We start from the raw sequence: 27495 nt of genomic DNA on the forward strand, positions 1-27495 counted from the left end.
TGCGTCCTAGCCGAACAGGTCGACATTATGATGAAATAAAAAACAAAAAAATATGGTTAATTAGTATGCTGTAGATATTTAATTCTCTGATTATATTCTTTATGTGTTTATTTGTTTTATTTATAGTGCATTTGTACCAGTGACTTCTGTGTCATTTGTCGACCGTTTTCCTGTCGTTGCTAACGGCGTTGTCGTATTATTTTTGTGTTACTAATGTATTTGCTTTGTATTTGGTGTTTTTAATTCTGAATCTCGTGTACAATTATCGTAGTCTCGGACTGCATTCTGCTTTGATAAATTTTTGACGTCATTGTATTGTTCTGCGTATGTCTTGTGAGTTAGATAATACGGCTGTGGACGTGTTGCACGGATAATTGATGTTTGTTGTTGATAGAGAATTTGAATAATAACGAGAAGGAGGGCAAGACAAGAGGGAAAATAAAGCGTACGTCATGGAGGAAGAGCGCAATGAAACCGTGGAGGCACAGTTTGAACGCAGGGAGGCGTTGCTGTTGAACAGTGATAGCAATAACGATGACTTGCAACAAGGAAATCAGGGAGACGAAAGCGATATAGCTTTTCTTGAGGGGACAGACAGTGTCAAATCGCGTTTGATAGAAGATGTGAGCGTATCACAACATATCGAAGCAGAGGTGATTAGTAGAAATCCGGACAGAGAAGAGAGGGCGGTATCAGAACGCAATCATGCGGATACAACACTGCAGAAATCAAGTATGAGTTCGGTCGATCAGGATACTGAGGAAAAGAAAGAGGACTTCAATCTGGTGGCATTTTAATGGGTATGTAGAAGATAAAAATATCGGTGCTCAGGTAAATCAGATGCGACAGGAACATAAGTCATGGGAAAATAAACTCCAGGAAAACCTACGTAAAGTAAACATCCAAGCAATGAAAGGTTTAAAGATTGCACATGATTCTAGGAAGACGGCAGAGAGCGCTAAGACAGTAACAAGTTTCGCAAGACGAATAGCAGCTGAAGCATCGAAAGCCAGTAAACGCACAGAACAGCAAGGACGAGAAGCACTGGTCAATTTGAGCAAGAAGGTCGAAAGAGTGGAAAAGTGGCAAAATGACGCGGAGCAGCGCTTCGACACGAAAATACGTGAAACCACGGATCGGCTCTTCATGTGACAGCGGTCATGGACAAATTAGTCAGAGCTGCTGGAAAGGAACTAAGAAATGTAGTAATTTAATCTCAAAGATACAAGAAGAAAATTTGTTCGACTGTCATACCAGAGGAATACTCTAAAAAACGTTTTTATCATTGAGAGACAAATGACTAATTTCGAGATTCTTTTATTTCTTCTAGTATTAACTACCTTTTTTGTTCTGATGCGCTAGCTTAAAGACGTACTGTATAGTTTCATGTCTATGTGTGTGTTAAATGAAGGTGTTAAATGATGAAAAATGTGTTTTATAATTTCTGTCAAGATCAAGCCTAAATCCCATACCAATGGAGTACAAATTATTCTGTTAATTCGAGAAGGCGAATTTTAGATGGAGGCGACGATCTTCACGACGGCGCTGCTCAACAATAGAGGTACGTGATTGTGCTCACTACTTCCTTTTGGTGGCCGCCAAGATTAATTTCGATGTGTATTTGCCGAGACATTCAGAACCTGCAATCTTCGTTTTCGTATAAAAATAGGAGTCCGATTGAAAAAGAAATATTCTTAAATTTAAATAATTGCAATTCTTTTACCCAGGCCACGGGGAATGATAGAAAGTACGTGCCTCCACCCTGATTGTACGTTCGCAATCTCCGAGTGTGTTACGACGTAATTATTTTACACACACACACACACACACACACACACACACACACACACACACACAAATTAAGATATATCTTTCTCATCAGATCGCAACCACTCGTACGCGAATGAACGTATCCTCTGAATGTGCCTAGTCAGTTGTGCGCATTGTTCTAAAGCTTTTCTGTTAATATTCTGTGGATTGCATCTCCGCAATTAACTTTTGTTTATGCCGCAAATCGCACTTCACGCGAAATATTTATTACGCAAGTTTCAGGCTCCATTTAATGTCAAAAAAATTCCGAAGTACGGCTGACTAAGCAAACCGCTATAATAATTTCATATCTCTACAACTACAATAACAAAAAAAAAGACAATAACAGAGAGAGGGTACGTTACACTGCCGCAAATTAGGGACTGGTTCGGACGGGACAACTGCAACTCCAGTGAGCGAGACTGAAGAGGTCCGGACTCTCCTTTCGTTCAGATCTCAACAGGAAGCTATCAACACGCGTATGGAGAAGAAATTAAAGGAGGCGCTAAGGAAACAATTTCCAATGCGGCCAAGCGCGAACGCAACAGAACCAGAAACAAATTCGGACGGGACGGATAACTGTATATCGTTAGTTGCGAGCAGAGGACATGGTGAGATGAACGTCGCATTTTCTCGAAGCCATGGAGGGAGCACAAATGACGGAACGTCGAACGAGGACATCCAGAGGACTGATACTTGTCGTAGGACGCAAGCTGTCGACGAAACGCCATTTGATTTTCAACACTTCTTACAAGTCCGAAAATTCGAAATTTTCCGAGATGAAAGTAACTTTACTCACCCACGCACTTGGGTATTACAATTTGACCTCTCTTTACCTCCAAACTGGCCTTTAAAAAACAAAAATACACTATTTGCGGACGCTTGCAAGAGTCAGTAGCGTAGACAATGCACGGAATATCAGCGACGTGTAGAGTTACCAGGAGTTCAAGGACACTGGTCCAAGGAGACGCAAGAGTGCATAAGATACTTGATGATTGTTGGCAAAGATTTCGAGAGTTCAGGCTACAAAAGTCCAGTCAAGTTACTTGCTGCAATGATTGACAAGAACCAGTATCTTGACATACTATATCGGTGAAATCATATGTCACTGTTACACAAAACTTCCGTCAGTATCAACAAGTATTAGCTGGCAGGTGTAACGTGGAGATCAGTACTTTCCGTAACACTTTTTACGAATTAGAGAACGCAATCCGAGCAGAGAATATCAGAGAACACAAAGGAAAGTCTGACAGATACGTCGCAGGCCCATGTCGCGTCCACAACATAACCATTGCAATAACAGGAACGGAAATGTACGAAATGGAACGCCTCACGGAAACCACGGTCAGGAAATTTCGGGAGCAATGAAGTTGAACAACGAAGAGACTGAAATGGGAACCGCAATAGTTATGTACTAAGCAACAGTGGTTGGAACGGAAGGAGGAATGAATGCTACGTACCACAGAACGACGAATGGTGAAACCATGGCTCCGGTTTCAACGATAATGGAAGAGGTGCGCGAATGAACAACGGAGGAAACAGAAATGGAGCTCAGGTCGAGGAAATTGAGATTCGGGGAGCAAACCCAGGTCGAGGGGCGCGAGGAAATGATAAACAACGTCGAAGACTAGTTGAATATGCAGAAGAGGCACAAAACGCATCTGCAACTGAACTCGGATCTAGCCTCATCAATGTTGTTAAATACGACGATACTGAAAAAACTTTGCTGGAAGAAAGAGCGGGGTTCACTCATAATGACGTGCATCCAATTGTTATGGTAACCGTTGAAGGAAAGGAAGTTAGAGCAATCCTGAATAGTGGCAGTGAGATTTCGGCCATCGCGGAAGACTAGTAGACAACGTAAGGGACTGCAAGACTGGGCGGAACAATCGGTGAAGAGACTAAGAATAAAAGGAGCAATAGTAGGGAAGGTAACTGAACTGAGCCTGCAGACAAGGCTAGAGCTACTTTGTCAAGTCACCTGCTGGTGGCAAACTTCCTGATCGTGCCAAAACTGACAACGGAGTTGATTATCGGAACCGATTTTCTAAGCGAGTACAATGCAATACTGGATCTAGAACGCGGTACAGCGACATTAAATAAGAATAACAGCATCATGCTTCGTTTCGATCGGGCGATACGGGCCCAAGTCCCGGCGAGGTGCTTTAAGATCTGCCTGGATTCAGATGACTGGCATTTACGATAGTCGAAATCAGTGTAGAGAGCTGAAAGGGGTTGCCACTATGACCCAGAGGACACCGAGGACGAGATCTGTCATGCGATACAAGAGAGGGTTTTTGGTAATGGCAATATTACCGAAGAGGACAGGGCAGAACTCCAAACAGTGTTACTGAACGACATTGAAGTGTTCCTACCTAAGACAGGAGCCTTTAATAATTTCCAGTAAGCGTTCCGTGTCAAAGAACATCGGAAGTTCTTCGTCCCACCTTATCCCATTCCCATCGCATACAGGGAGAAAGTCCGGAAAGAAGTATGGAGGATGCTGCAAGAAGGGATCATTGAACCGGAGTGTCCACATAAAATAACCCATTGTGGGTAGTTGAAAAGAAGTATGGGTCGATTCGTCTGGTGCTTGATTCAAGGTAAATCAACATGATAATCTTGCCGGAAGCAGACTGTCTGGAGAAGCCAGATCTCTTGCAAAGATTTCAGGGTGTCAAAGCGCTTTCGTCCTTTGACCTCCGTTCACGTTTCTGGCAAATTGAATTACACCCTTCGTGTCATCAATATACGGCGTTCCTAGTTGAAGAACACTGCCATCAGTTCCGGCAATTGCCCTTTGGTCTCATTATATCCTTCACAGCATTCATTAGAGGGCTGAACGGAATTTTGTCGGAAAGTCTGAAGAATGACATCACGCTCTTTGTTGATGATATCCTCATAGCAAAGCTCACTTGGGGCGATCGCAACAAGGTCCTTGGTGAACTACTATGAATACTAAGGCAACATGGTGGCACAATTAATTTGGAAAACGAGGAAGGTGGATTTTCTTGGGCACGTGATTTCGGCGGAAGGGATTGCACCTAATCCGGAAAAACTCGAAGCTTTAGCCCAATTCGAGAGACCACAGACCAGAAAGGACCCCAGAGGGTTCCTGGCCGTCGTAAATTTTTATAAGAAGTTCATTAAAACGAAGGAGAATGGCGTACTAAGACTTCGTGCCTTAACAGGGAAGAAGACACCATAGATACAAGGCAGCGAATCATGAATTCAATTCGCTTAAACAGGCCCTTGTGGATTGACCTATACTAGCTCACCCTGACTTAACAGCGAATTTTTGCATGTGGACTGATGCAGCGAAAACATATCCTGGCGTAGTAATATTCCAACAAATTACAGAAGAGGGGACATTAGTAAAAAGACTATAGAATTTGGGGGCCAGGTTCTTACAAAGTACAAAAGGAATTACTCAGTAACTGAATTGGAGGTATTGGCTATCGTGTGGGCTTTCAAAAAATTCAAATATTTCCTGCTCGGACGCAAGACCCATGTCTGACCAAAGAGCGTTGGAATTTTTGCTGTCGGCAAAACTGGGACACGATAGGCTGACACGGAAGGTTTTATTCCTACAGTAGTTTGACTCCAGCATCACACATGTCCCGGGAAAAACAAATGTGGTTGCAGATGCTCTTCCACTTTCACGTTCGCCGATTTGGAGACGAGATGCAAAGGGAGAAGATGCGGAGGATAGTCACTTTAGTCTATTCTATCTGAGGGGAGTCGCTTTCGAGAACTTCAAGACTGCATCATTACGGGATATAAGAAGAGAGCAGGATAAAGATCCGGAACTGAAGCAGCTGAAAGAACGTTGGAAGGACCGCCATGAAGTCGAATTATGAATGTTCTACCTTTTAAGGAAGGGAATATTATTCCATCGACGTAACGCAGCCAGCACGATATGGAGTCTTTGTAGCCGGCCGTGGTGGCCTTGCGGTTCTAGGCGCTACAGTCTGGAACCGCGCGACCGCTACGGTCGCAGGTTCGAATCCTGCCTCGGGCATGGATGTGTGTGATGTCCTTAGGTTGGTTAGGTTTAAGTAGTTCTACGCTCTAGGGTACTGGTGACCTCAGAAGTTAAGTCCCATAGTGCTCAGAGCCATTTGAACCATTTTTGGAGTCTTTGTATACCATACAAGGAAGTTAATAAGTTAATCTGGTACACACACTTAAGTTATTGTCACTTCGGACCGCGGAAATGCTTCCTTGAATTGAAGGACCTGTGTCATTTTAAAAAAGTGGAAAGACGCATAAGGAAGGTTCTATCCGTATGCAAGGTCTGTCAGAAGGCAAAACCAGACAGCCAGGCAATGAAGGCACCTCTCCATCCAATCGTTCCAAACAAACTGCGACATATGGTGGCCGCCGACTTAATGTGACCGTTCCCAGTCACTCGGCGTGGTTTCCGATACATTTTAGTAGTCACTGATTAACATCGAAGTTTGCTACCTTTACTCCGTTACAACGAGCCACGACCGTCACTGTTTGCAAAGCGTTAACAAAAGACTACTTAGCGCAAGTAGGCAGGGTGGACAAACTTATTACGCCGGCTGCTGTGGCCGAGCGGTTCTAGACGCTTCAGTCCGGAACCTCGCTGCTGCTATGGTCGCAGGTTCGAATCCTTGGCAGAGGGTTCATCGAACCACATCATACACACACCGTTGGGTGGCTTGCGGAGTATAAATGTAGATGTTGATGTACTATCTCTCCACCAATCCACTCCCGAACAGCGCGCGGGAAAAACGAACACCTAAACCTTTCTGTTCGAGCTCTGATTTCTCTTCTTTTATTTTGATGATCATTCCTATGTAGGTTGGGCTCAACAAAATATTTTCGCATTCGGAAGAGAAAGTTGGTGACTGAAATTTCGTAAATAGATCTCGCCGCGACGAAAAACGTCTTTGCTTTAATGACTTCCATCCCAACTCACGTATCATATCTGCCACACTCTCTCCCCTATTACGTGATAATACAAAACGAGCTGCCCTTTTTTGCACCCTTTCGATGTCCTCAGTCAATCCCACCTGGTAAGGATCCCACGCTGTGGAGCAATATTCTAACAGAGGACGAACGAGTGTAGTGTAAGCTGTCTCTTTAGTGGACTTGTTGCATCTTCTAAGTGTCCTGCCAATGAAACGCAACCTTTGGCTCGCCTTCCCCACAATATTGTCTATGTGGTCTTTCCAACTGAAGTTGTTCGTAATTTTAACACCCAGGTACTTAGTTGAATTGACAGCCTTGAGAATTGCACTATTTATCGAGCAATCGAATTCCAACTTCTTTTCGAACTCATGTGCATCACCTCACACTTTTCGTTATTTAGCGTCAACTGCCACCTGCCACACCACACAGCATGCTTTTCTAAATCGCTTTGCAACTGATACTGGTCTTCGGATGACCTTACTAGTCGGTAAATTACAGCATCATCTGCGAACACCCTAAGAGAACTGCTCAGATTGTCACCCAGGTCTTTTATATAGATCAGGAACAGCAGAGGTCCCAGGACGCTTCCCTGGAGAACACCGGATATAACTTCAGTTTTACTCGATGATTTGCGTCTATTACTACGAACTGCGACCTTCCTGACAGGAAATCACGAATCCAGTCGCACAACTTGTAACGACAACTGTACATATAATAATTTTTTTTATGAATTTAGATCAATTAATGTAAGCAATGTTTTGAACTTCCTTTTCGGTTCGTATCGTTATGTTAAAGAAACTGTGAGCAACTTTTGAAATGAATATTATTATTTATGTTAGATTTTAAATAATGTGGTAATCAAAGGGAAGTGTATTTAGTGTTAAAACTATTGTAAGATATGAAAATTGCAATTTATACACTTGGTCCATACGTAGGTAATGCATTAGGAAATGTTTAGTAGAAAACCTGTGGTGAATACCCTACCTGTAGGGGAGCGGGAAAAGGTGGAGGCAGGCGAGGCGGGAAAACGCACACTGGGCGCGGTTCGGCACAACGGGCTCAGTATTACGGTCGGAGGCGAGCAACAGTCGGAGTTGGGAATCGGTCAGAGGAACACGTACTGTACCGAGGAGGCTACCTAGGAAAAGTGGATTCCATTGAGCCTCGGATGAGCCGATTCCGACGACTACTTGGCATGGCTATATTCTGAGGCACAAAATTGGAAAGATTACGACGCTAAGAAGAAGGAAAGTGCCAATGCAGTGAGAGCCTTAGCCGTGCTTGTATGTGTGCCGTGCTGCCCGCTATCTCGCTGCCCGCCAACCGCCGCACCGACTTGCACAGGTCAAACATTTATTTCATCTTTAGAAGTGTATCTGTGTGGACCAGTGTCGAAAATGTTTCTAACTGTTCAATAATAACGTGACTTTTACCAGAATTGCCTTAGCCATTACTGATCCTGATCACTGTCCTAGACAGGGTCCTTACCTCGTATTGTGCAACCCGAGTATCCTGAACTGAAAGTTTAATGTTAGTGTTAATGAGAATTATCAGCAGGCAAACCTATGCCACAAAGAAGTTTAAAGTTCTGTGTGTTATTGCAAATGTTGGTAAAGAACAAAAGTATGACTAAATTGGAAGAGAGTTTTTCTGAATTGAGTTAGCGATGTTATTTAATTAATTTGAGACAGAAATAATGACAGTTAAATTATTCAGAAGTAAGACAAAAGAGTAGTTATCCATAGATTGGTAATTTTGAGCGTTAATTTGCCTTCAGTACTTAATAGTTTCAGTATAACGACTATAACAGTTTCAGGCCCCCCCCCCTTTCTCTTGTCCATTCTTTCAAACCTTAAAGTGTACTGATCAGATTTGACCGGTAAACCTAAATTCTATATTAATCCTAAGTGTATTAGTGTTTTTTTTTTTCATCCTTAATAGTGACATTGTGTGTGTACTTTCAAGATTGCTAATTCTAGGGTAATCCACGCCCGATTTCAGTCTGATCAATATACAAAATGCAGTTCGTAGTAATCATTGCTGTGTGGTGTTGTGTAAATTTAGCTCGTCCAAATTAGTACAAAAAGAGAGAACTTTAGTTCAGTGGATTTTTCTGGTTCCAAACTTTGCCATATAACGCATCATTACTACGTGTTACTATGCTTGTACATGCACCCACTTGTACAAGGAAAAACTCACTCATTGCCTAACTAGGCTGGCGACCGAATTACTAATCGTTGTTAGCATCTACTGTGTGTACTTCTTGTCCGTGCGAACGAGCAATTATACTTTACATTTGCTTGATGCATCACTGTAGTTACTGACTGAGTATAAGTCCGATCTTGCTTCTATTAGGTACACGCGGTCAACTTATGTACTAAAATCCTTGTTTATAAGGTGAAGCCCGTGAACTTATTACAGTACAGTCTTTATAGAGCTAACGTACGTCCGAGCAGGGCGGTAGCGTTACAAACTGAGACGATACCCCATAGGCCAGCAGCTTGATTAGAAGTCGCTTGTGAAGAACGGTGTCAAAAGTTTTCCGGAAATCTAGAAATACGGAATCAACTTGCGATCCCCTGTCGATAGCGGCCATTACTTCGTGCGAATAAAGAGCTAGCTGGTGTGTATCAGGTTTATAGATGTACAGTTGGTCATCCCAGAACTGACTAATTACAACTGATGAGAGTAGAAATCTGCCGATTTCACTGCGGAAACTTCGTCGTTTATTTGACTCTTATTTCGAGCGAGTTAATATGTTCTTATAGTATTTTTGCAGTTTTCACGGAACGAAAACATCAAGTGTCACAACAAGGATAGAATTTTTATGTCTTCGAGTCCGAAACAAGTGCACGAGTATTGGGGACGGAATTCTTCTGGTAACATCTTGGACTTCAGTTAAAATCAATTTTCTTCTGTTTATTATGAGTGGATTCCAGTAAACGCCCTAGTACGATTCGGTTATAATTCTTAGTATAGTGTGTGAAAGGGTCGTCGTTGAGATTAATTTGTGAGACCCATGGAGGTGTTTTACAGGATGGTCGTGTACTGTCCACACGAGAGGCCTGTCTACTTTTTTGTGTGTTTCGTCTTGGTTTGTGACCATCGCCCAGGGCAATGTCTCATCGCTGTGGGCTGATTATTGTCATCTCGAGTGGCGCGCTGTACTTGTCTATGGATGTCGCCTTTGGTGCGATGTTTCTCGCGAATGGGATATTTTATTCGAGTGTGGTTACACAGATGAGCTATCCGGTCTTAAGCGATTGTTGTTCACTGTGGTTATTCGCTTGTGGTTTCCGCATGGGGTTTTCTGCGGTATTGTACAATGATATTAGTGTGGGGTTTCGCGAGTAGTTCGCAAGTGCCTGAGTGATAGATCTTGGGTGATAGTTTGTACTTGTTGTGTGAGTACAGAATGTGTGAGTCACTTGGGTATGCTTTTGCAGAGTGAGCGAGGCGCACCATGAATTTGTGCAAAAGTGAAGAACGGCAGAAATGTAGCTTTGCAGTCAAATGTCGATAATACCTTGTACCTTTTTATGTTTTTTTCAGGAGCTGGAGTCGAAAATTTGTAAACCGACCTGAGAAAATTTTCTGTCAGTTTTAGCAAAAAGATAATTTCGCAGTGGTTGTTTTGCCACATAGAGAGCAGGCTGGTGACATCGGCACTCATCAAGATTCACACCATACATCAGCGTTAGTGCCACCATAATGAGAAAGAAGTAATGGAAAGTCTAGTAGTTCGTATATCTTTTATAGTAGTTGGGTTGCATGAATAAGTAGTTGACTTAGATGGACTGAGAATGACTCAGGTGAATGTATGGTCTAAGCCGGCTTAGTACTTTGAGTGCATGAAAGGTTGTGGGAAATTAACACAACTTTATCATACATTACAACACCACACCACTACTCAAGATTATAAAGTATTAGATAGAGAGAACTGATCATTTAAAATTATTGCTGTAATAAAATCAAATAAGAAATGTAGAATAGAATAAAATTTTATTTTTGTCAAAAGAGCTCTATAAACATTTTTTTTTTGTATTCTTGAAGTAATCATGTGATGCAATCCTTTACCATTTCATTATAAATCTATCTGTATTTATGCTGTAAACATATTTGTAAAAACACAGCAGACTATGGGAGCTGAGTTGATGATGACGTATCAAGATTTGGAGAGGTCTCTGACACCAGAGCCGCTGTAGTAGCTGGGCCGACACCCCCGGGATAACAAGGCCGTCCAGCAGTGTTAGTGACGTCACACTAAGCGGCCCATAGCCGACGCAGCAGTCCACGGACACCTCCGTACAGACGCGCCTGATGCTAACGATCTTCTGTCCGTCATACAGAAAGGAGCGAACTATAATTCGAACCAAAGACCAAATTATATATATTCTTGTAAACAGCATAAAGATTCATAACGAAATACCGATTACATATACGGGCAGGAATAAGTTTAATCGATTGAGGAACTTTGCCACTATTTTATAATTGTCAGAACACTATTTAGCTTTAAAACTCGCATACAGGTGGTGACAAATGCCAACTGACAGCAGGACTTAACATTTTCAAGCTATTACACTCAAAGTAAATTATCTTAAACACTGTCATACATAGCAAAACCCTCACAACTTTCGTTTACAATAAAGTAACAAGAGTTCGCTTTATCTCATAAAACACATGACTATTGTGAATTTACTCATATGTTCACGGTGACAGCTCTTTTCAAGAATTTTTACAAGTGTATCCCCAGTAATAAAGAATGGAAACAAAAGATAGATATCAAATATTCTCCTTTTAACATAGACATCACTGAACACAATATTCTGTCTTGCACTGTGATACTAAGGGACTGCTCTTTCCTTTAAGAAAAGCCTGACAATTTGACGTTCACTCTGCTATTGAAGATACACTTCTTGAAACAATATTAAAAATGTTATGAAAGGTAAGGAAATGAAAAACAACCAAGTGCATTACATGTAAGAATGTGAGCAAAAGGCTGAGGCTCTCTTTACTTGCCATTTTCAATCTCTCTACAGCTTTTCCACGTAGAAATCACCAACTGCAAGTCTCATTATCGCTGTCTGTTACTAACAAAGTGCTTTTCTATTTAGAAAACCTGACAGTTTGATGTTCATTCTGGTACTGAAGATAAACACTTTTCAGAGGAGTTCTAGAACCTATTCCTGCCCGTATATGTAATCGGTATTTCGTTATGAACCTTTATGCTGTTTGCAAGAATACATATAATTTGGTCTTTGGTTCGAATTATAGTTCGCTCCTTTCTGTATGACGGACAGAAGATCAGGCGCGTCTGTACGGAGCTGTCCGTGGACTGCTGCGTCGGCTATGGGCCGCTTAGTGTGACGTCACTAACACTGCTGGACGGCCTTGTTATCCCGGGGGTGTCGGCTGGGCAAACAGGGCACCAAGCAGACAGGACAGTCAAGGTCGTCCACCAGCCCTGGATGCAGCTCTCTCCAGGGGGCAGTAGCCCACGTAGCGACCACAGGGTAGCTGGTAGACATGACATCATCAGGCTACGTGAGCTCTCAACAAAAGGGCTGATGCCCTGCCACCACATGAGCACTTTCGCCACCACGTCCCACTCCAAGGTCCTGAGGGACCTACCACTGAATGGAAGGGCGAGCGTGGGCCACCACGACGCGGCTCCCTGTGGAGTGCTGAATGGAGGTACTTGTACTCCAGCAGCAAGAGCACCACCCTGGCCCACGCTGACTGCTACTGCCATGCAGCTATGCTGTTCAGTTCGCTGCCAGAATACTGCTTATTCTTCTTGTCTTACTGTACCTGTTATCACAGATCGATAAAACCAAGACCGCACTAGGCTAATTTGGTACTGCACAATCAAATGGGCAAGTAAAGTTCCGCTTAAAAGATCATTTTGCTCGTAATGGGAAACAAACCGACGCTTTCTATTGACACTGGACCTCACATGAAAGACGAGATAAGCAGTATTTGTTTGGGCTGACTCCAGTTACACATTGCACAAAGGAAATTTGAAATATCATCAGCGAAAATGCGTGTGAGGTGTCTTAGGAGAGACACCATGTATAAATGGTATAAACATATGTTTGCCTTTCTTCAGTTTTCCTTCTAAGATAAGTCATAGTGTAAGTTTACCTGAAGTGTTCCTTCCTTTCTCTGTACCCAATCTGATCCACTCCGAGGTCAGCTTCTACTATTTTTTTCCATTCTTCTGTCAATATTTCCCATTACTTTGCGCCTATGGTTCATAAAACTGATAATTCTGTAATACTCACACCTCGTAGCACATGTGTTCTTTGGAACGGGAATTATTACATTCTTCTTGAAGGTTCAGGATATTTCACCTGCCTTATATATCTTACATGCCTAGTCATACACTTGACTTTATTCTACTTTCTCTTAGGGATATGTGTAGTCTATATGTTAGCTCCAGAAGAAAATGTGAATGCCTCTGGAAGAAGGCAGTCAAGTGTTACTCATACCTCAGTCTCCAACAATGTGATGTGTCGCTTCACAGCAGATTAACCATCGAAAGTGCAGAATGCAAATGGAGTTCTAATTCTCATGTATAATCAAAGTAATAGTTCTTTCTTCAAAAAAAATCCTCTGTACTGTTGATGTAACTTTTACAAATAAAAACAAAAGTCATATGTGAGAAATATGCATTACTGGATCACTGAGAATCTGTATTGGGTCAAAAAGGTTGAAGACCAGAAGAAAAAAATTTGTGAAAGGGTTTGATGACTGGCAAGGTAAATGTTTTGAATAGTTCGCTTTTTTTTCTGCATATGTAGAAGATTCCAACAATAGATAATTGATCGAAAAACAAGTTACATTACATGCTGTATGAGGGCGATGCAAATGAAAAATCAACCAATGAACATTTAATTCCCAGTTAATAATAAGGTGTTTTCATGTCTACGTTTGAATAAAATGTTTTTCCGTACGGTGCAATTAAATTTCTTTTCATTCCAATTAAATATGTGTTTTTAATCTCTTAATTTATAAAGAAGTCGGATTACTACAAACCCTATGTGGGACATATAAATACACGCCTTTGTGCTGTGATGTGAATGGAGTCGGAGATGCAAATGTCATTAGCAGATGAGAAAAAAGCAGCGATGCCACAGAACTCAAACCAGAACAGAGGCCGATATCAAAATCAATATTGCCCTGCGGCGTACTGGTACTGTAGGATATAGCGGAAATTAATGTAAGTACTGTGCGCAATCGAATTTCCACAGGCGCTACGCCAAAGCCTTTAAAACCGCTGACGTCGAATTTCCGACACATAAATACTGTCGTCCAAAGTCAGAACTTTCCTGGAAATTTTTCCACTCTTAAATATTGAGCGGGGTAGCCTTTCTTTTTGGTTAGCCGATGATACAATAACGGAAAAATGGTTCCATCTCAATGAATTTGCATAACGTTTTTTATTCACGAAAACAAACCAAAAGTCTCTCTCTGTCCTGTTTAAACTTGAGAGATTTAAATTTTAATAAGACAGTAAAGAGCTAATATTTAGTTCTTTCTTGCGTTTCATTACACTTACATAGGAAAGGACTTCAAAACTGATTAACTCATTTCGTCCCACGTTATGGCCATTTCCCAACAAAAGGGTAAGGGAAGAAATGCTCTGCTTTTCCTGCAAACGCAGTTTCGCTGTGGTACGAGTAACAGATGTGGGGATGAAGTGGCGCGTCATTTGGGAACGTACTCTATAACAGAGGTGACAAGAGTCATGTGATACCTTCTAATGCCTCCTCCCTTTCCTCCAACAAATTTGAATCCTTTACACTGTCCACAGGCTTGATCACCCACCCCCTGGTGTCCCCCTCCCTCTCCACCCCCTGCCTGTTGCCATGCCCCTATAACTATATCCCACCCTCTCTCCACACTCACACCCTCCATATCCATCATCAAGGCAATTTCCAGCACCTCCCCTCCCAGATGATGAACTTCACCGTGACATCTACCCTGCTTACCAACTCTAGCCTGCCACATGGCATTAGCCGAGTGGTCTATGGCGCTGCACTAATGGACCGTGTGGCTGGTCCCGCCGGAGGTACGGGTCCTCCCTCGAGCATGGGTGTGTGTGTTTGTCCTTAGGATAATTTAAGTTAACTGGTGTGTAAGCTTAGGGACTGATGACCTTAGTAGTTAAGTCCCATAAGATTTCACACACATTTGAACATTTGAACAACTCTAGCCCAGCCTTGCTTTGGTTCAAATGGTTCAAATGGGTCTGAGCACTGTGGGACTTAACATCTATGGTCATCAGTCCCCTAGAACTTAGAACTACTTAAACCTAACTAACCTAAGGACAACACACAACACCCAGCCTTGCTTTCCCCCCTCCCTAGGGCCGCACTTTCCCATCATCTTCTTCCCCCTGAGCAGTTTTTCCTCCACCCCCCCCCCCCCCCACCCTGAGTCTCTGCACTCCCTCCTGAGCTGTTTCCCTCTCCTGTCCTTTCCCTCCCCGGCCCCCATCAGTGCATCCGCACCCCATTCCACACCCCTTCACTCCCACTCCTAGCAACGCCCCTTGCCCCCCCTCCTTCCTCCTCTCTTGTATCCCCACCCCTGGCAGATCCTCCCAGATTTTATTTATCATCATGTGTGCTGCATCAGTGTTCCGTTCTGTGAAGTTCTAAAGTGTCGTCAAGTGGTGTGGTTTTCAATCGTGTCCTCGACTTATATATAGTTTTGACATCAATGGTTTTTCAGTGCTGCGCCGTCCATCACATGGCTGTTTCAATCGTTAAGAGACTTTTCATGTTCCTGCCATACTTCGACTTGTGTCTGGCTCTGTCTTTTAATTCTCAACGTGTGTGGTTTTTGTGTGAATAGAAATTTTTTGTATACTTTCCCCCATTATGTTCTTCCTTGCTTATACCTACGTTCAACCATGTTTCTCCTTTTTATTGTGTTAAATGTAATCCTGTCCCATTGTGAAATCTGTTTGCTGCAGAACAGCGCCTATGCTGCTCTCAACCTGCCCCTGAAGGGTAGTTGAAATTACAATAAAGGAAAAAAAGAATTGCTGGAACGTCAGTCATTGCGGGTCACTCTGTAGATGGTTGGGCGGTACACAGACGAAATATTAGAAGAAGAAACGAGATGTAAGTGGCTACATGCCAGAAATTTTATGGAATATTCAAATATAGTACAGAGAGCTCAGAACTATAGCATATGTACAGAGAACTCTGAAGGAATGTGTATTTCCCGAAAATTGGTTGCCAAATTCACACCTATCCACCCATTCACAATTGTGATCACAGTTTTTTTTTCGCATATTTCAACAGAACTATTTTTTTTTTTTTTTTTTTGCATATAACTCTAAACCTACAGCACACGTATCAAGACCACTGAAAAAATGTATGTTTCTCGAAAGTAGGGTGCCAACTACAAATGACTGAGGAAATGATTCCCTCTTTATTGCAATTATCTCAAACTATTATCTGCACAAATCTGTCTTTCTGGTTTTCTGTATTTTCTGTAGAGCTCTCTATGAGCTATAGAACATTATGATTATTAAGTTTTTCGCAAACCTGGCAGTTAAAGTTTTTGTACAAGAGTAACTTTTTTCCCAACTATTATTGTTGCCTTCTCGAAATTCTGTTGAACTATTCAAATTTTGTACAAAGAACTATAGAACTATAGCATACCTATCGAAAATTCTGAAAAAGTATATATATTTCTCGACAGTCGGATGCCAAGTTCACCAGACTCAGTGTGAGTGGTAGAGGATAGTCGGGTGCCCTTCCTGTCCTCTCCCACCCACAACACTCCTGGAAGGAACTAGTGTGCCCCATCTGTCTACTTCTAGTGTTATCCACGTGGAAGAGCGATAATGTTTTCGAAATGTGTGCGAATCACGTAACTGAGATGGGAAATTATGTCCACATTAAAAGCAAGAATTATAACAAAAATATGTTTTACTACTATCGACGTTGCAATGGTCTTTATGCCGGGCTATATTGGCCTATATATGATTTTGGACGGGTCGTACGTTTTATTGTATTCACGTCAGGCTATGAGTACTTACGATGAAATACTCTTTTCTTAATATTGTTAATATTTGGAACCATTTCTCCTCAGCTACTACTTCAGTTATGCTTTAACATACAGATAATGAAAATTCCGTCTTTCGCAGCTCAGTTTGTATCTGTGTACCGAACATGTTTCTCCTATTCATGCTGGGTATCTTCATTGATCTATAATACAGAGGAAATTATTTAATTATACATATTTTGAAATGAGATTCGTATTGATTCTTGGCAACTGATTTGAATCTAACTGTTTATGTATATATAGCCATTACTTTCATTATAGGGGTCATACACATTTACTGTTTGTATGCACTAAATGCTCATAGTACAGGATTCTTCCAATTGATTTGTCACATTTAAACCTTTCTCTGCACATAAACGAAACTTATTTATTCAACTGGCCAGTAAATATAATGAGAATGACAGAGGACATAGTGCCCATAGAGATACTTTCTATAGAAGTGAATAGCAGAAGCCGAGAGACACTCAGATTAACATACTTTGAAAAAAGACGAATAATATCTGTCCCTTGTCGAATATTAAGTTTTTATCAAGTATATACGGTAGTAAAAGTGGCCGAAACGACGACTGACAAGAACTGTACAGCCATCTTTGTCTGTTCTTGCAGTATGCTGTGACGTTTCATGCAGGCCGTAGTTAACTGCTTCTGGATACCTTAGCATACGAGTATGTACAACGAATCAGTATCCTTCTTCTGACAAAAGTTTTCGATAAGGCTTCTTCTTTGTAGTAATAATAATAATGTCGTCTGACGAGGGCCCCCCATCGGGTAGACCGCTCGCCTGGTGCAAGTCTTTCGATTTGACGCCACTTCGGCGACTTGCGCGTCGATGGGGATGAAATGATGATGATTAGGACAACACAACACCCAATCCCTGAGCGGAGAAAATCTCCGACCCAGCCGGGAATCGAACCCAGGCCCTTAGGATTGACTGTCGCGCTGACCACTCAGCTACCGGGGGCGGACTTCTTTGTAGTATCGATTAATTTCGCATTTTATGCATCAACTTAATTCTGGCCACCAAAGTGAAACACCACATAATAAAGCCCTCCGTGTTTTCCTCTCCGGTTTCTCACATATTCGGAGGTCCGACGAATAGAGGGCAATGTACGGATGGGAAAAACCAGCCAGTTAAAACCGGTGCCGGTATTTTAATTCTGAATAAGCGAAATGTTTCAGTATTTTTTTGGTCTCGGCAATATAATAAGACTTTTTTTCATTTTCTGCTAATAACCGGGCAAATAACCCGGCATTAATTTCCGGTAGTAGCTGGACTATTGTTTTTGGGTTTTGAGTAAAACGTTTTTAAAAACGAATAATGTTTATTCGTAACATTTCCATTTCATTGAAATACTGGATTATTATAGAAATTGGGAAAAGCGGTCAGCACTGTTTTAATAACAACGCCTACAGTTAGATACTAGCAACAAACACATAACTTAAGGATCTACGGCACAGCAGAGACAATAATGTACCTGTTGCTGCTTCTCGTGACAAATTACACTCCTGGAAATTGAAATAAGAACACCGTGAATTCATTGTCCCAGGAAGGGGAAACTTTATTGACACATTCCTGGGGTCAGATACATCACATGATCACACTGACAGAACCACAGGCACATAGACACAGGCAACAGAGCATGCACAATGTCGGCACTAGTACAGTGTATATCCACCTTTCGCAGCAATGCAGGCTGCTATTCTCCCGTGGAGACGATCGTAGAGATGCTGGATGTAGTCCTGTGGAACGGCTTGCCATGCCATTTCCACTTGGCGCCTCAGTTGGACCAGCGTTCGTGCTGGACGTGCAGACCGCGTGAGACGACGCTTCATCCAGTCCCAAACATGCTCAATGGGGGACAAATCCGGAGATCTTGCTGGCCAGGGTAGTTGACTTACACCTTCTAGAGCACGTTGGGTGGCACGGGATACATGCGGACGTGCATTGTCCTGTTGGAACAGCAAGTTCCCTTGCCGGTCTAGGAATGGTAGAACGATGGGTTCGATGACGGTTTGGATGTACCGTCCACTATTCAGTGTCCCCTCGACGATCACCAGTGGTGTACGGCCAGTGTAGGAGATCGCTCCCCACACCATGATGCCGGGTGTTGGCCCTGTGTGCCTCGGTCGTATGCAGTCCTGATTGTGGCGCTCACCTGCACGGCGCCTAACACGCATACGACCATCATTGGCACCAAGGCAGAAGCGACTCTCATCGCTGAAGACGACACGTCTCCATTCGTTCCTCCATTCACGCCTGTCGCGACACCACTGGAGGCGGGCTGCACGATGTTGGGGCGTGAGCGGAAGACGGCCTAACGGTGTGCGGGATCGTAGCCCAGCTTCATGGAGACGGTTGCGAATGGTCCTCGCCGATACCCCAGGAGCAATTGTGTCCCTAATTTGCTGGGAAGTGGCGGTGCGGTCCCCTACGGCACTGCGTAGGATCCTACGGTCTTGGCGTGCATCCGTGCGTCGCTGCGGTCCGGTCCCAGGTCGACGGGCACGTGCACCTTCCGCCGACCACTGGCGACAACATCGATGTACTGTGGAGACCTCACGCCCCACGTGTTGAGCAATTCGGCGGTACGTCCACCCGGCCTCCCGCATGCCCACTATACGCCCTCGCTCAAAGTCCGTCAACTGCACATACGGTTCACGTCCACGCTGTCGCGGCATGCTACCAGTGTTAAAGACAGCGATGGAGCTCCGTATGCCACGACTAACTGGCTGACACTGACGGCGGCGGTGCACAAATGCTGCGCAGCTAGCGCCATTCGACGGCCAACACCGCGGTTCCTGGTGTGTCCGCTGTGGCGTGCGTGTGATCATTGCTTGTACAGCCCTCTCGCAGTGTCCGGAGCAAGTATGGTGGGTCTGACACACCGGTGTCAATGTGTTCTTTTTTCCATTTCCAGGAGTGTAGATAATGTGCGTCTACGCGAAATGTGCAAGACTTGCTCGCACCTGGTCAACATCTACATCTACATACATACTCCGCAAGCGACTGTATGGTTTATAGCGGAGGCTACCTTGTACCACTACTAGTCGCTTTCTTTCCTGTTGTATCGGAAGTAAGCGACAGAGAAACGACTGCCTTTACGCCTCCGCATGAACCCTAATTTCTTTCACTTCCATGCTCCTTACAAGAAGTGTACGTTAGCGGCAGTTCTTAAAATGTCCTAAATAATTCTCCACGAAAAAGACGTCGTCTTCCCTCCAGGGACTTCCATTTGAGTTCACGTAGCATCTCCCTAATACTCGCGTGTTGATCGAACCCACCGGTAACATATCTGGCAGCACAACTCTGTATTGCCTAGATGGCTTCCTTTAATCCAACCCCTTGTGGGGATCCCAAATTCTCGAGTGGTAACCAAGAATGGATCGCACAGGTGTTCTATAAATGATCTCCTTCACAGAAGAACCACGGTTCCCTATAATTTTCCCAGTAAAATGAAGTCTACCAATCGCCTTCCTTACTGCCGTCCTTACGACCTCATTCCATTTCATATCGCTTTCCAATGCTAGGCCCACATATGTGATCGACATGACTGTGTCAAGCGGGACACTACTAATGCTCTGTTCGAATGTTATGGGATTGAAACTTGAAACTTCCTGGCAGATTAAAACTGTGTGCTGGACCGAGACTCGAACTCGGGACCTTTGCCATTCGCGGGCAAGTGCTCTACCAACTGAGCTACCCAGGCACGCCTCACGCCCCGTACTCACAGCTTTACTTCTGCCAGTACCTCGTCTCCTACCTTCCATACTTTACAGAAGCTCTCCTGCGGACCTTGCAAAATTAGCACTCCTGAAAGAAAGGATATTGCGGAGACATGGCTGAGCCACAGCCTGGGGGATGTTTCCAGAATGAGATTTTCACTCTGCAGCGGAGTGTGCGCTGATATGAAACTTCCTGGCAGATTAAAACAGCGTGCCGGACCGGGACTCGAACTCGGGACCTTTGCCTTTCGCGGGCAAGTGGAATTGTTTTTCCTACTCATCTACATTAACTTACTTTTTTTTTTTTACATTTACTGCAAGATGCCGTTCATCAGACTACTCATCTTCTGTCCTACTACAATCATTCAATGACGACACCTTCATTCTCAACAAGTCAACAAGTAGCTGCACATTGCTACTTACCATGTGCGTTGGCTCATAGAGACCAATAGCGGTCGTATCGTACTTCCTTGGGGCACTCCTGACTATACCCTCTTCCTTGGTGATCGCTCGCCGTCGAGGACAATGTACTGTTGCCTCTGCATATGTCATAACGTTTTAATAAGGAAAGTCTTCGATCCACTCAGTCATATGCATGCTCGTACCTTCGTTAACAGTCTGCGGAGAGGCACTGTTTCAAGCACTTTCCGGGAATGTACTAATATGGAATCTGCCTGTTGCCCTTCATCTGTGGTTCTCAGGATATCATGTGAGAAAAGAGCAAGGTTTCTGTATCATTGCTGATATGTAGACAGCAGCTCTTTCGTCTCGAGGAAATTTATTGTATTGGATCTGAGAATATGTTCAAGAATTCTGTAGCGGACCGATGTTAGGGATATTGATTGGCCTGTAATTTTGCGGGTCCGCTCTTTTGCCATTCTTGTATATAGGAGTCACCTGGGCTTTTTTCAGTCGCTTGGAACTTTGCGGCGGGCGAGAGATACGGTAGTTTCCCTCTGTCGTCCTCTGACATTGGCTGGATTCCAGAATGGTACCATCCCTTGCTTTAAAGTATTTTACAAAGTGAGGTAGCAGTGAAGTAAAATGTTACATTTGCTTTAAAGTAATAAAAACCGGAGGAAGCACAACAAATCTGTGACGTCGTATAAGGATAAAACATCCGTCATGTCTATGGAAGAGAAGGTAAAGTTGATTGATATACCTTCAACTTTATTGACATACTGTAAACTTGGAATGATAACTGAATCCTTAATTTTGTTTTTGCTTCAGGGTGAAAGATTGTTACCATCAAACGTGAAGATGCAGGGAAGTCATCCACTTGTGACCTCTCGCTACCGCTGTCACCGAACCACCTTCACCTCCGCACCAATTTTTGCCGCAGCCTCAACTCCATGTCGATCATGATCTCCTCCTCCTTGACCTTCATTAGAATACGCTGAAGAGCCAAAGAAACTGGGCCTCCGCGAGCACGCAGGAGTGCCGTAACACGATATGACATGGACTCTACTCATTTATGAAGTAGTTCTGGACGGAATTGACACCATGAATACTGCAGGGCTGTCCATAAATCCGCAAAAGTACGAGGGGGTGGAGATCTCTTCTGAACAGCACGTTGCAAGACATCCCAGATGTGCTCAATAGTGATCATGTCTGGGGAGTTTGGTAGCCAGCGGAAGTGTTTAAATTTAGAAAAGTGTTCTTGGAACTACTCTGTAGCAATTCTGGACGTGTGTGGTGTCGCATTGTCCTGCTGGAATAGGCCAAGTCCGTCGGAATGCACAATGGACATGAATGGATGCGGGTGATCAGACAGGATGTTTACGTACGTGTCATCTGTCAGAGTCACATCTAGACGTATCAGAGTTCCCATGTCACTCCAACTGTACTCGTCACACACCATTACAGATCCTCCACCAGCTTGAACAGCCCTCTGTTGACATGCAGGGGCCATGGATTCATGAGATCGTCTCCATATGCGTACACTTCCATCCGCTCGATACAATTTGAAGCGAGACTCGTCTGACCAGGCAACATGTTTCCAATCAACAGTCCAATGTCGGTGTTCACGGTCCCAGGCGAGGCGTAAAGCTTTGTGTCGTGCAGTCATCAAGGGCACAAGAGTGGGCCTTCGGCTTCGAGAGCCCATATCAATGTTATATCGTTGAATGGTTCGCACATTGACACTTGTTGATCGCCTACCATTTAAATATGCAGCAATTTGTGGAAGGGTTGCACTTCTGTCACGCTGAACGATTCTCTTCAGTTTTCTTTGGTCCCGTTCTTGTGGGATATTTTTCCGGCTCCAGAAATGTCGGAGATTTGATGTTTTACCGGATTCGTGATATTCTTGGTACACTCCACATCCACATCTACATCCATACTCCGCAAGCCACCTGACCATGTGTGGCGGACGGTACCTTGAGTACCTCTATCGGTTCTTCCTTCTATTCCAGTCTCGTATTGTTGGTGGATAGAAGGATTGTTGGTATGCCTCTGTGTGGGCTCTAATCTCTCTGATTTTATCCTCAGGGTCTCTTCGCGAGATATACGTAGGAGGGAGCAATATACTGCTCGACTCCTCGGTAGATGGCTCGTGAAATGGTCGTCCGGGAAAATCCCCACTTCATCGCTACCTCGGAGATGCTGTGTTCCATCGCTCGTGCGCCGACTGTAACACCACGTTCAGACTCTCTTAAATTTTGATAACCTGCCATTGTAGCAGCAGTAACCAATCTAAAAACTGCTCCAGACACTTGTTGTCTTATATAGGCGTTGCCGACAGCAGCATCGTCTTCTGCTTGTTTACATATCTCTGTATTTTAATATGCATGCCTATACCAATTTCTTTGGCGCTTCATTGTAATTCAATCTTTGTTCGAAGTCGAGCTTTATTACTGGAAGTAATAGCAACAAAAAACCGGAAAGCGGTTATTCCAGAAACCGGTCATTTTGAGCGGTTTTAACAGTAAGGTAAAACTGCATAGAAAAAGAACCGATGAAACCGAAAAACAAATGTTTCAGCGATAACCGCCATACCTAGCGCAGTGTTCCACAGCAGTCTGCTACTACGTGAGCCACTTGCCGCGCACTGGTGGGCGATTGGCCGCCGCTTTCCGCTCGCCTCGTGACTGCCCGTCACGATTTCGCGCTCGTTAATAAATATTTATAGCCGCAGCTGCTCGGGCCGGCCGTATTAAGAGTAACGCACCCCCATCCACGGCGGCCTTGGCCGTGAACAGCAGTCCGTGTTGCGGCCGCCTCGACCTGCTCCAACCCGTCTCACCAGGTACTTTAGGCAGCCCTACACCGTGCAAGCTGCCACTCCTTTTGAAAATACTTACGAGTGTTCTTCACAAGATAAATACAGTTTGTGACCTGAAATGTATCTCTAGACAGTGAATATGGCCCGCTGATAACGCGATATGAAATTGCTTTGCGGTGAGAGATGTCATGGAGTATCGATATGCAAATCCACAGATCACGATTGTATTGCGTACACAAGATAGAAAAGCGCAGTGTATTGTTGGAGCTCTCATTCATGCTCTGCTGATTCATGTGAAAAGGTTGCCGAAGTGAGGGGAAGTAACAGCCTCCGAAAGCAGAATGGTAGCTGGAGCTAAACGCATTGGACAGTCTATTTCGGAAATCGTTTGGGAAATCAGTATTCTGAGAACCACAGTGTCAAGAGTATGCCGAGAGGACCAGATTTCAGGCATTACCTCTTACCACGAACAACGCAGTGGTCGAGGGCCTTCGCTTAACGACTGACAGCGTAAACGTTTGCGTAGAGTTGTCAGTGCTAACAGACAAGCAACACTGCGTGAAATAACTGCCGAAAATGAATGTGGGGCGTACGGCAGTGTGGTGAAATTTCTCGTTAATGAGCTATGGCAGCAGATGACCGACGCGAGTGCTTTTGCTGACAGCACGGCGTCGCCTCTCCTTGGCTCGAGACCATATCGGTTGGACCTTAGACGACTGGAAAACCGTGGCTTCCACAGACGAGACCCGGTTTCAATTGGTAAGAGCCGACGGTAGGATTCGACTGCGGCGCAGACCCCAAGAATTGCCAACAGCAGGCCGGTGTGGCCGAGCGGTTCTAGGCGCTTCAGTCTGGAACCGAGCGACCGCTACAGTCGCAGGTTCGAATCCTGCCTCGGGCATGGATGTGTGTGATGTCCTTAGGTTAGTTGGGTTTAAGTATTTCTAAGTTCTAGCGGACTGATGACCTCACATGTTAAGTCCCATAGTGCTCAGAGCCAATTGAACTAGGTTGCCAACAAGGCACTGTGCAAACTGGTTTTGCCTCCATAATGGTGTAGGCTGTGCTTATATGGAATGGACTGGGTCCTCTGGCCCAACTGAACAGACCATTGACTGGAAAATGGTTGTTTTCGGCTACTTGGAGACCATTTCAGCTATTAAAAGATGGAAATCTTGTGTATGACAATGTGCCCTGTCACCGGGCCACATTTGTTCGCAATTGGTTTCAAGAACATTCCGGACAATTTGAGTGAATGATCTGGCAACCCAGATCGCCCGACATGAGTACCATCGAACATTTATGGGGCATAATAGACTGGTCAGTTCGTGCACGAAATACTACAACAGCAAAACTCTTACACTGACAACACTTTCACAATTATGGACGACTGTAGAGGCAGCACGGCTCGATACGTCTGCAGGGGACTTCCCATTTGTTGAGTCCATGCCACCTCGAGTTGCTGTACCACGCCAGGCAAAAGGAGGTGTCCCATGATTTCTGCCACCTCAGTGTAAATTAGCTATTAGGAAAGGTTGCGCAACGAAAAAGGGGGAGAAGATCTTGGAAATAACACAACTGAATGTTTAACATGTTCATGAACGGAAAACTGCATGCTCTGTGACCTCAGACTATATTAAATCGCAGCTGAAACGTCTGATTAGCGGAAGGACCAATCTTTTTATCGTCTCTTGCACCTACTGCCTGTAACCTGAAAACATGACGCTGTGTGGTGAATGTGATGAATTGCAATTACGTTGTCTCAGAAGCAAGGTATCTTGGAGAACTATATCAGCGTCAACTTACCTAGACTGCTGAATCTCTTGCAAAGCAACAAATGCTGGTGAGTCAAAATGGTTCAAACGGCTCTGAGCACTATGGGACTTAACATCTGAGGTCGTCATTCCCCTAGAACTTAGAACTTGCGAGGCGCCAGGGCTAGTAATGTATTTAACACTGAATTCTTCTAGAATCTTCGTATGAAAATGATGCTCTAAGCCCCCCTTTTCTAACTCCGACATTTGCTGTTGCACATGGATTAAGAAGAAACGCGAACTGACTGTAATCGACCCTGCAAGTCGAGTAGAAAAGAGTTTGGTACCTGCAATAATTTAATTTGATAGAAATTAATTTGATACAGGGAAGTTTCATTAATTCAGTGAGAAATGAAAGGGTTGCTCTATCGATCTGCAGAATGGAAGTTCTGTCCAAAATAACAATTTGATTTACTATGACTAAACTCAAAATAACAAACAAAACACATTTAACATATACAATACGTCAAATTGTATACTAAAATAATTGCTGTTAAAGTGAAGTTGTCCATAAACTAGCTTGTGACATTTATGACCAAGTGGTATGTGGAGCCAATTCCTTGCAACTCCAATCTTAAGAGAAACACCCAGCCAACCCAATATTAATTACTGTTACAGTAGAGAGAACTCAGACAATGAACAACCAAGACAGAACCACGTTAGAAAAGACGGGAACAGGTGCGCTCTACTGAGCTCTGATCATCACATAGCAAAATTCCCTAATCTGCCGGTGCTGTGGACATACATTACCCAGCTGTCTTCTCAACTGCAAGGACACGATCTGGCGTACCGGAGGCGATGTCTGGTTGCTTCGACGTCCCGTCGTGGTGATGATAATGTCGCGAGTATAGCCCGAAACAAATTATCCTGGTCTGGTTGTTCAAGACTAAAGACTTCCTAGCAATTCAAATGCGCCTCTGAGGGAGACGAAGAAGGCTCGCCGCACAATCACTAACGGTACAGTGATTAATTTTAACAATCGAAGTCACACAGTAACTACGATACAGTCAACTTTAGCCAAAACTGCTCAAGACAGACAACATAGGCCGCTTGAACGCAGAACGCTCAATTGCCAACTGTACTCGGAAAGTTACGTTGAAGTCGAAACTTCAGCAACTTCGTCAAACAGTTACAATTAAACGAATGTGTATTAGACAGCCAACGGAAGGCAGGCTGTCCAGAGCAGCGAGAGCTCAGTTTTGTAACCTACCTCGTCCGAAAGGCGAGACTCGACTCCACCAAGAGCACCTGTACAACCCGAACACAGAACATTACCGCCCCCACCACAGGGCCCATGGTTGAACGTGCCAATCAGCAACTCGAAAACCGGTGGAAAATTTCACTCTATTGCCGAAGCACTACTATTCTACGAATGGAGACACTTGGTGCAAATTTCTGCGCCGATTTTGCTACGTCACGGAGCTTTCCCGTGGGCAAGCTAATCACAGTTATGATTTTGCAGAAAACGCGGGAATTTGCCCGCCAATACTGAATGGGAACACAAGTCATTCCCACGCCTCGCTGGTAGCCCGTCAGAAAGTGTTTTCACTAAGTTTCTGCGAAGTAACGGAATCTCTAGTCCCAGCCGCTCCATCAGGCCCCTGCGGGCGTGTCGCCCCCGGTCTTATGACAATGTCGGCGTCTGGAAAGCATCCACTCGACTCCCTCACACCCGTCGGCGTAACCCTTTCAAGATCAGCAGAACCCGCCTGTCACCAGACCACCCGGGTGACGAAAGACGGTGCGTGGGAAGTCCACTTGTGAAGGATTAGCAACTTTTCACCGCATGCAATTAGAGAGGAAAATATTCATATCTTCTGAGTCCTCAATACTAGCCTTGTAATGACCATACTCGGTTATACGTCCCCAAATGGAATTACTCAGAGTAAGATATAAATA

The sequence above is a fragment of the Schistocerca serialis genome, chromosome 2 (genome assembly GCF_023864345.2).
Source record: "Schistocerca serialis cubense isolate TAMUIC-IGC-003099 chromosome 2, iqSchSeri2.2, whole genome shotgun sequence".
In the NCBI taxonomy this organism is placed as follows: Eukaryota; Metazoa; Arthropoda; class Insecta; order Orthoptera; family Acrididae; genus Schistocerca; species Schistocerca serialis.